General features: G+C 56.5%; 1 protein-coding gene across 2 annotated transcripts in view; it reads left to right on the top strand.

The window, feature by feature from the left end:
- The first annotated feature begins 224 nt into the window (after nucleotides 1-224).
- The window catches only part of DAGLA (diacylglycerol lipase alpha), a 67,265-nt gene continuing 59,755 nt past the window's right edge, over nucleotides 225-7,734 (top strand). Inside the window, exon 1 of one of the 2 annotated variants that reach the window (XM_054439106.2) lies at nucleotides 225-375. The gene's annotated coding sequence lies outside the window, so the exon portion shown is untranslated. Of the gene's footprint in view, nucleotides 376-587; nucleotides 704-7,734 lie in introns of those variants that run through there. The other variant, XM_054439105.2, reaches the window with a different exon arrangement.

Here is a 7,734-nt window from a genome sequence, read left to right as displayed (position 1 = left end):
CTCCCTTCCCCGCACGCAGCGCGGCCAGTCCAGCCCCTCCCGGCCGCCCACGGGGCCCCCGCCGCGGCCTGAGCCGGGCGCCCACCGCCCCCACGCGCGGGGCCTGCGCCCGGGGAAGACTCGGCTCTCTCGGGCCTCGACTCCGCTCCCCTCCCTGGCGCCAGGGGGCGCTGCCGCCCCACGACCGTCGCCATGGTCACCGCTGGCGGCGGAGAGGGGTTTACGTAAAGGACGCAGCGTCCCCCGGGGGGCGGAGGCGGCCTTCGCGCCGGCGCCGGCGCCCTGCGGAAGCGGCGTTAGTGAATCGGGGCCTTGGGGAGCCCAGGATGGAGGTGGCGGTCGCGGCGGCGGGCCGAGCCCTGCGGCGGGCGGGAGGTAAGGGGGGCCTCCGGCGCGGCGGGCCGGTCCCGGGCGCGGGCGCGGTGCGAGCGGCGCGGCGGGCTGGGCAGTGTCCAGGGCGCGCGGTGGCCGGCCCGACGGGTCGGCGGGCGGAGTTGCAGCTGCCACGCGCGCCCGTGGCAGGTGTGAGGTCTGTGGAGCCTCTGGCACCGGCGTGGGGATGGTGACACGCGTGGCATGGGCGTGGGCAACGTGGGTCCGGCACAGGCAGCGTGGTTTTCCTGGAACGGGTCTCAGAAGACTCGCCTCCACCTTGGTGCGGTGGTGGCCGCGCAGGTGTGAGGTAGTGCAGCTGTCTGCACAGGTAGGTGATGGGTACGGCCTTCGGACTGGTTCTGGGGTAGGTGGCCAGCTCGTGCCGGCATGGTGGTGCCGCTAGCATGGGTGTGAGGAAGTGCTGCCATTGCCTGGGTGTTGAGATGGTTCTGGCCTTGGGCTTGACATGGTCTAGGGTGATAGCACTGGGGGCTTGAAGAATTGGTGTCCTCAGCATGGCTAGAGTTCCTGGCGTGACTGTGAGAAAGGGCCTTGGCACGGTGTGGTGCGGGGGGCTAACCGGCACTGCCGCGGGGGGAGTCCGTGGCCCTCCCATCCTGATGAATGGGAAGGGTAAATGCCCATCCTTCCTCACGGGCGATGAAGGGGACACTGCCTCTGTCATGGGGGTCCAGTTTTAATGCCTGTTGGGTACACTGGACTGAGGAGGGCAGAAGGCTGGGAGAAGGTTGGTGTCTTTTATAATGGGCATAAACAAGAGATGCCAGGAGAAGCCTCTACCACAAGGGCCCTGATGGTAACCCAGATAGAGACCTTCCAGGCACTACCGTTGTCCTGGGCTAAGGTAGAGAGAACCATTCATCTACCTTTTCATCTAGCTTTGGGAACGAAGGGAGGGGTGGATGATTTTCAGTGGTGATCAGTGTCCCAGAATATGTCCTGAGAAACAAGCAGGACCGAGAGGTAACCCGGGTCAGCGAGTGAGGGAGTGGTATGGCGCACCATCTATCTGTAGTCACGGGGTCCTGCCTTCTCCCTGGGTTGATGGGTTCACTCCAGGGTATCTGGGAGTTGCCCTTCTTCTTTGATGCTGGGGAGCCTTTGGGTCCAGAGGATTGGATCGATTGGGGTATGCTTGAAAGATGATTCTGCAGCCACTGGGAATCTGCTGGGGCCACCGGGACTCCCACCCCCAGGCTTAAATTCCTTTCCAAGGGCTCTGTCCATCCTCTCTGCTTAGCTCCTATGTTAAAACCCTCTCCATCTGCGTTGAGATTGTGTTTGCTCTCACCAGTCCTTTGGGAAGCTTTGGGTGAAGGTCTCACTCAGCATCACCTAGTACCTTACTTTACAGAGGAGCAATTTGCAGCTCCCCCTAGGGAAGTCTTACAGTGTAGGGGAAATCTTCAGTTCTTTGTGGATCTCTTGGGGGAGTGAAATCAGTGGTAGGAGAATCACAGGGTTGAGCTTGTGCTGGGGAAGGCACTTATGAGTCCAAAAAGATGATGTTGAGGATATTGGAGACTAGGGTGGCAGGTGGTCGCCAAATTGCCAAGGTGGGTGCTTGGAGATGCTGATGAGTTCCCTATAACCAGAGCACTGTCCAATGCCTTTGGAGCCATATCACTTTAATTCCAGTGTTGGCTGTGTGACCTTCAGCAGGTGACTTCACCAATCAAGGCATGTCACATGGTGGTCTGGTAGTAAAGAATGAAAGGAAATGGTGCACGTGGAAACACTTTGCAAACAGCGAAAGACTGTACAAAGGTCAGAGAGTCTCATCAAGTAAAGAGACCAGGGCTGGAGGCAGGAGCCATAGGAAATGGTGGCGTGGGATGTGATTGGGAGGAAGGGAGCCGGAAGGTTGAGGGCCTGTCATAGGGAATTAGAGGCCCTGAGCGCACATGCTCCCGGTGGGGGCAAGTGGGATCTGTTGACACTGTGAGTCAGCTGCTGAGCTGGAACCAGGCCCCCGGTCTCCCGAGGACGGTCCTGAGCATGGCCCCGGCAGCTGTGAAGTCCTGCAGGAGTGGCCCAAGCAGGAGGAAGCACTTTGCTTGGGCGGCAGACGTGCCTCATTGCCAGGGTAGGTCTGGGAGGTGTCTGTGGCTGACAGATCTATGGTACCTGTGTGGGAGGAAGACTTGGGAAGTGTGTGTGTTTTCTCTTGAGAATTTCCTTTGGCTCTGGGTTCTGAGAACGGGGGTGGGGAGCAGTCACATCAGCATCTTTTGGGCTGTGGCCTGAAGGAAATGAAGTGGGTCAGAGCATCCACAGATTGATGTGGCTCAGGTCTGGATGGTTCTGCGGGAGGTCGAGGCTGGATGGCAGGGGGACCAGGGGGTGTGGAGGATGCCCTCAGACACATGGGGGAAAGGAAAGGGGGCTACAGGTACCTCTGAGGGCAGACAGGTGTGGCACCTCTCCCAGTGTGGCCCCACTTCTGGCTGAAGTGCCTTCCCAGGTGGGGAGGATGAGGGTGGCTGCACAGTGCTTTGCTCTCTGCCACCAGAAGCCTAATTCCCAACAACAAGCTGCAGAGCCTGAGTTGCAGACCCTGCCCCATGGCGCTGGAAGTCCTGTTTTTCTCTCACCCAGGCGGTTTCTCCAGCATTCCATGCGGGTGTCTGCCTTAGCCAGCAACCTGTTTCACATCCTTGCTCCCTGAGGAAGGCTTTTGCCCTGTGCCCAGGCTGCAATGTCAAGCTATGTGGGTGGAAGGAGGACACAGCCCTCCCAGACCCAGGGTTTTGGGCTGACTTTTCCATGCTATGGACTCGCCCTGTCCCCGTTGCTGCCACCCAGACACTGTCCAGCATTGCAGGTGCTTCCCTGGTCATTCCCATGTTGCTCTGAGGGGTGTCCATGGCCCGTCTCACCCGCTCCCTGCAGTGCCTTCATACCTCCCCCGAGAAGTTGCTGGGCACTTCGGCTCATGTCTGGAAAGCTCTCTTAAGTGCAGAGTCCATTAAGGAGGAAGCCTCCAGCTTCCCTGTTGTGAATATTCAGTATTCAAGTCTCCTCAGCTCACCCTCCACACCTCCTCCTGTTTGTTCTGATTTGTGGCTCAGCCTTATGGTTTGGGGCTCCAGGAGCCCTTTTCAGCCACCCTTTGTCTTCTGCTTGGGATGCTGGGACTACACAGCAGAGCTGGGTGGCAGGCAGGGCAGATCTGAAGACACCGAGAGGAGGAGTTGGCCTCTGTTCCCCAAAAGGAGAGCTGAGCTTTCTTCCCAGTCCTGGGGTTTTGGGGCAGCAGGGAGCCCAGCCAGGTTAGCACTCTTGTCATTGTGCACAGATGCTGATTTCGAGTAAGTTCCAGCTGAGGCAGGGGGCCAGTCACTTAGGAGTGGACCTCGAGGGCAAGCAGCTCCCTGGAGCTACAGTATCTCAACTCTGGTCCCCAGTCATATTCCCATTTTCCTTGTCCATGTTTCTCTGAAAGTTGCTTTACTCAGCTCCTGGCAATTCCTCAGCTGCCCCATAAATCACAGTGCCTGGCTGCTGTGCTTTAGGGGTGCCGGGGAGCCAGGCATCTGTGGCCAGAGGATGCTGGACCAGAGCTGACAGCAGCAGGCCAGAAGGCCGCAGCTGAAGGCACAGCCTGTCGCTGGAAGCCACTCCTCCCCCAGTCCCTCTCCTCCAGACCAGAGGGGAACCTCAGTGTTTAATCACCTGTTGGCCCATCACTCCATGATTTCAATTTCTCACCGGAATAGCTTTACATTACACTCCAGTGGACTGGGCAAGTAGCGCTGGGGGAAATATCAATGAGCATGTGGTCAGAGGAAGATAAATCTTTTAGAACCGCGGAGCCCAGGACATTGCAGGATGCGGTTACCTCCCCAGCGGGCAGGGCTGAAAATGGTTTATTTTGATTTTCTTTTTTTGTTTCTGATACTGACTTGGGCTGGGCGTGGTCTTTCTGGGTTGGATGGGAAGTGTGAGTGTGGATGTGGATGTGGGTTGTGTGTGTGGGCAGGAAAGACCCAGGAAACTGCCTTATCTGTGAGGACCTCTTTGCTGCTGAGGAAGGAGTCCAGGGAGATGCTGTGGAGGGGATCGGTGTGACCACGGGTAAGGGTGTTGTTTTCATGGGGCATTTGGCAGGAACGCCCAAGTCCTCTAGATGGGGATGGGGCTGTTATCACCGCGGGGCTGCCCGGGGAGTGCATGTGTGTAAAGTCGCTTGTGCCCGTAAGTGTTTCTGTGGGAAGTGAGGGCAGAGGGGGTGTGGAGCGCCTGGTGGTGTGGGAGCACACAGGCTCCTGTGTCTGGCTGGCCTGGTGTTGGTGGGTGTGCAGAGCCGGGGGTTGCTGGGCTCTTCACAGCAGGAGGGAACAGTGGGAGTCGGAGGAGGCTGCCTTCAGGCTGTGGGAGGGCAGAGGGTGGGTTTCATACCTCATGTTATGACTCTTAACATGAGGAGCTGAGTGCTTTCTCAGTATTCCTTAGAAGGAAGCTGGGCTGCAGGCGGGGCTCTCACACACCCTTCTGTGCGCTACCTGGGGGTGTCTCACACGCCTGCTTCCATGCTCCTCCTTGAGCCACCTGGAAGTCAGCTGGGGACAGTCCCCTCCCCCCATGACAGAAGATAGCATTGTAGCCCATGGGTGGTTATGACTTCAGACTCTGGAACCTCACGGACCCAGATTGGATGCTGGCACACCTCAGTTTCCTAATCTGTAAGATGGGGACAGTAAAACCTCCGAGGGCCGAATGGCAAGAATTCTCCCAGGTAATGCCTGGCGCATAGAGAGATCCTGATGAAAACATGCACTGAAAAAATGTTTTTGCTCTTGCGGCCAGAATCCTTTCCATAGAGAAGTGGTTATGTCGTGATCTGCATATATTAGCAGCAGGGAAGATGTAATGGGTCTCATTACTTGATAAGAAGTTAGCTCCCCACATCCTTGGGATAGACAGAATCTTGCGTATCCGTTAACAGTGTCATCAGCAAGAGTATATCTTAGCCTTGAGGAATGTTTCCACTTGGACATAGTTGATAGTTATTTCTTGAGCACCTGCTGTGAGTTGGGGGTTAGTGAGGGCATGCAGATGAGGTGGGCATACCAGAGCCTATAAGGTGTAGATTCTGACCTCAAGTTGCTTAAAATCTGTTGAGAAGATATAATTAATTTCTAGAAATGAGTGACGCCAGAGGTCAAAGGAGGGAGAGTGACTCGAGCCAGGGAGGTCGGGGAGACTTGGGTGGCCACGGCCTTTTTATGTGGGCCATGGGGACCGGTGGGAGTGAACAAAGGAAGGTGGTTGTAGAGGAACTGGCAGCAACGGGGGCGGGTTGTGGGGGGTGACTGGTGGCTGGGAGGGGAAACTGCTGCCCGTCTGTTGTATGCTGTAGGGTGCATACAACAGAAGTGGTGAAAGCTAAGGTTGGAAAAATGAGCTGGAGCTGGGTCCTCGGGAGCCATGACGGCAGGGCTGAAGGTTTAGTCTCCAATCTGTGAACACATGGGCATTTACTGAAATGTTCTGAGCAAGGGTTTGGGGGCTGGTGCCACCCACCAGGAAGAATGGTATGGCAGCAGGTGCCAGGGTACTGAGGGACAGGAGTAGGGGGTGCCCAGGTACAGAGGGCTTGAACCAAGGCAGTGGCCACTCTGCGGGGGAAAGGGGAGAGACAAAGCCTGGTTGATTATGGAAGGGAGACAGAAACCATGAGACTGGTCAGTGTGGCCACTAGGAGGGGAAGGGGTGGGAAGTGGGCCGGGAAGCTGAGCTGGGCCTCGGAATCGCTGCCTAGGATGTGTTGCCCACACTTGACTTTCAGCGGGTCTGACTCCCATCAGTGCTGGGCGGGAGTGTGAACGGCAGGCTTTCAGGGCTGCCCTCGAGGCCGTTCCCATCCCCGAGGACCCACTGAGGGGGTTCCAGTGTTCACAGCACTTATTTCCAGGCATTTGATCATTTTCTCACCAAATTACCCCTTGAAATTTCGCCTGCCTGAGTTCAGCCCAAGAGGTTACTATTCTGGGAAGTTTCATCAAAACCCTTTCAGTGTTTGGGAGTTCTCTGAGCCTGGAGGAGGATGGGGGAGAACAGGGCTTGCCCTCACCTGTGTTTGGGGGCTGCTTCTGCGAACCAGTCCTACACCTGGAGACGGTCCTGGCCAGGGAGCCTGCGGCTCTGGGGTGGAGGTCGGGACGGTGGCCCTCCGCTGTGTAAGGTGAGACAGGATGCTGCCTCAAATTCATCCCGAATGGGCCCCTCGTCATTGTCTCTCCTGGAGCCATTTAATTAATTGATGATTGATGTTCCTGGACTTCCTTGAGGTTAATCTATTATTGATGTCCCTTCGTTTATATAATATATGCTGCACCTCCCAGCCCCTGGCTGCTCCTGATGGGCAGGCCACACCGTGGAGTGGGCTCCCTGGGGCTGCACCTCTGTCTCCTGGGGACAGGGCCCTGCACTTAGCTTTCTCAAAGCCTTTCAGGTTTGGGGTCAGGGAGGGCACCAGGGCATGTCTTTAGGAGGCTTTGCTCAGCCACAAAATAATAGTAATAACAATAACTTCCATTTTCTGAATGTGGATGAACTGAACCCAGGAGAGTGTATAGAGGATGTCATTTACTCCTTGCAACAGCAACCCCCTGCACACTCCCATCCATCCAACCTCCGTCTTACAGGCGGCTTAGGGAGCTTGCATCACCTGCTCAGGGACACTCAGCGAGGCAGGGAGCCAGGATTTGAACCCAGGATGGGTTCTTTTTGGTGTCCCTGTCCATACCCCACCTCTCCCTCAGGTCCCACAGAAGCCCACCTCCTCCATGAGGCCTTTCTCCGTGCTCCACTGACTCTAGCACTCTTTTTTCTTTTCTTTTTTTTTTTTTTTGAGACGGCGTCTTGCTCTGTCGCTCAGGCTGGAGTGCAGTGGTGTGATCTCAGCTCACTGCAACCTCCGCCTCCTGGTTCAAGGGATTCTCATGCCTCAGCCTCCCCAGTAGCTAGGGTTACAGGCACCTGCCACCACGTCCGGCTAATTTTTATTTTAGTACAGACAGGGTTTCACCATGTTGGCCAGGCTGGTCTCGAACGCCTGACCTCAGGTGATCCACCCGCCTCGCTCGGCCTCCCAAAGTGTCGGGCTTACAGGCGTGAGCCACCGCACCTGGCCAAACAAAGGCATCTTCTAGCACTCTCTTATCTGAATAGCGCTGGCTCCCCTCAGAGAGAGCATGTGTGTTCCCCTCACTGATCTGTATCCTCATTGAAGCATAACAATCATGGTGAAATAACATTTAGAGAGCACAGGTGCCAGGCACCAAGCTCAGCACTTTTTGTACCTTCTCTCATTTAATCCTCATGACCATAACA

The sequence above is a fragment of the Pongo pygmaeus genome, chromosome 9, assembly GCF_028885625.2.
Source record: "Pongo pygmaeus isolate AG05252 chromosome 9, NHGRI_mPonPyg2-v2.0_pri, whole genome shotgun sequence".
NCBI classification, from domain to species: Eukaryota; Metazoa; Chordata; class Mammalia; order Primates; family Hominidae; genus Pongo; species Pongo pygmaeus.
Note: the sequence above shows the minus strand (reverse complement) of the source record. Positions and strands in the feature narration are given on the sequence as shown.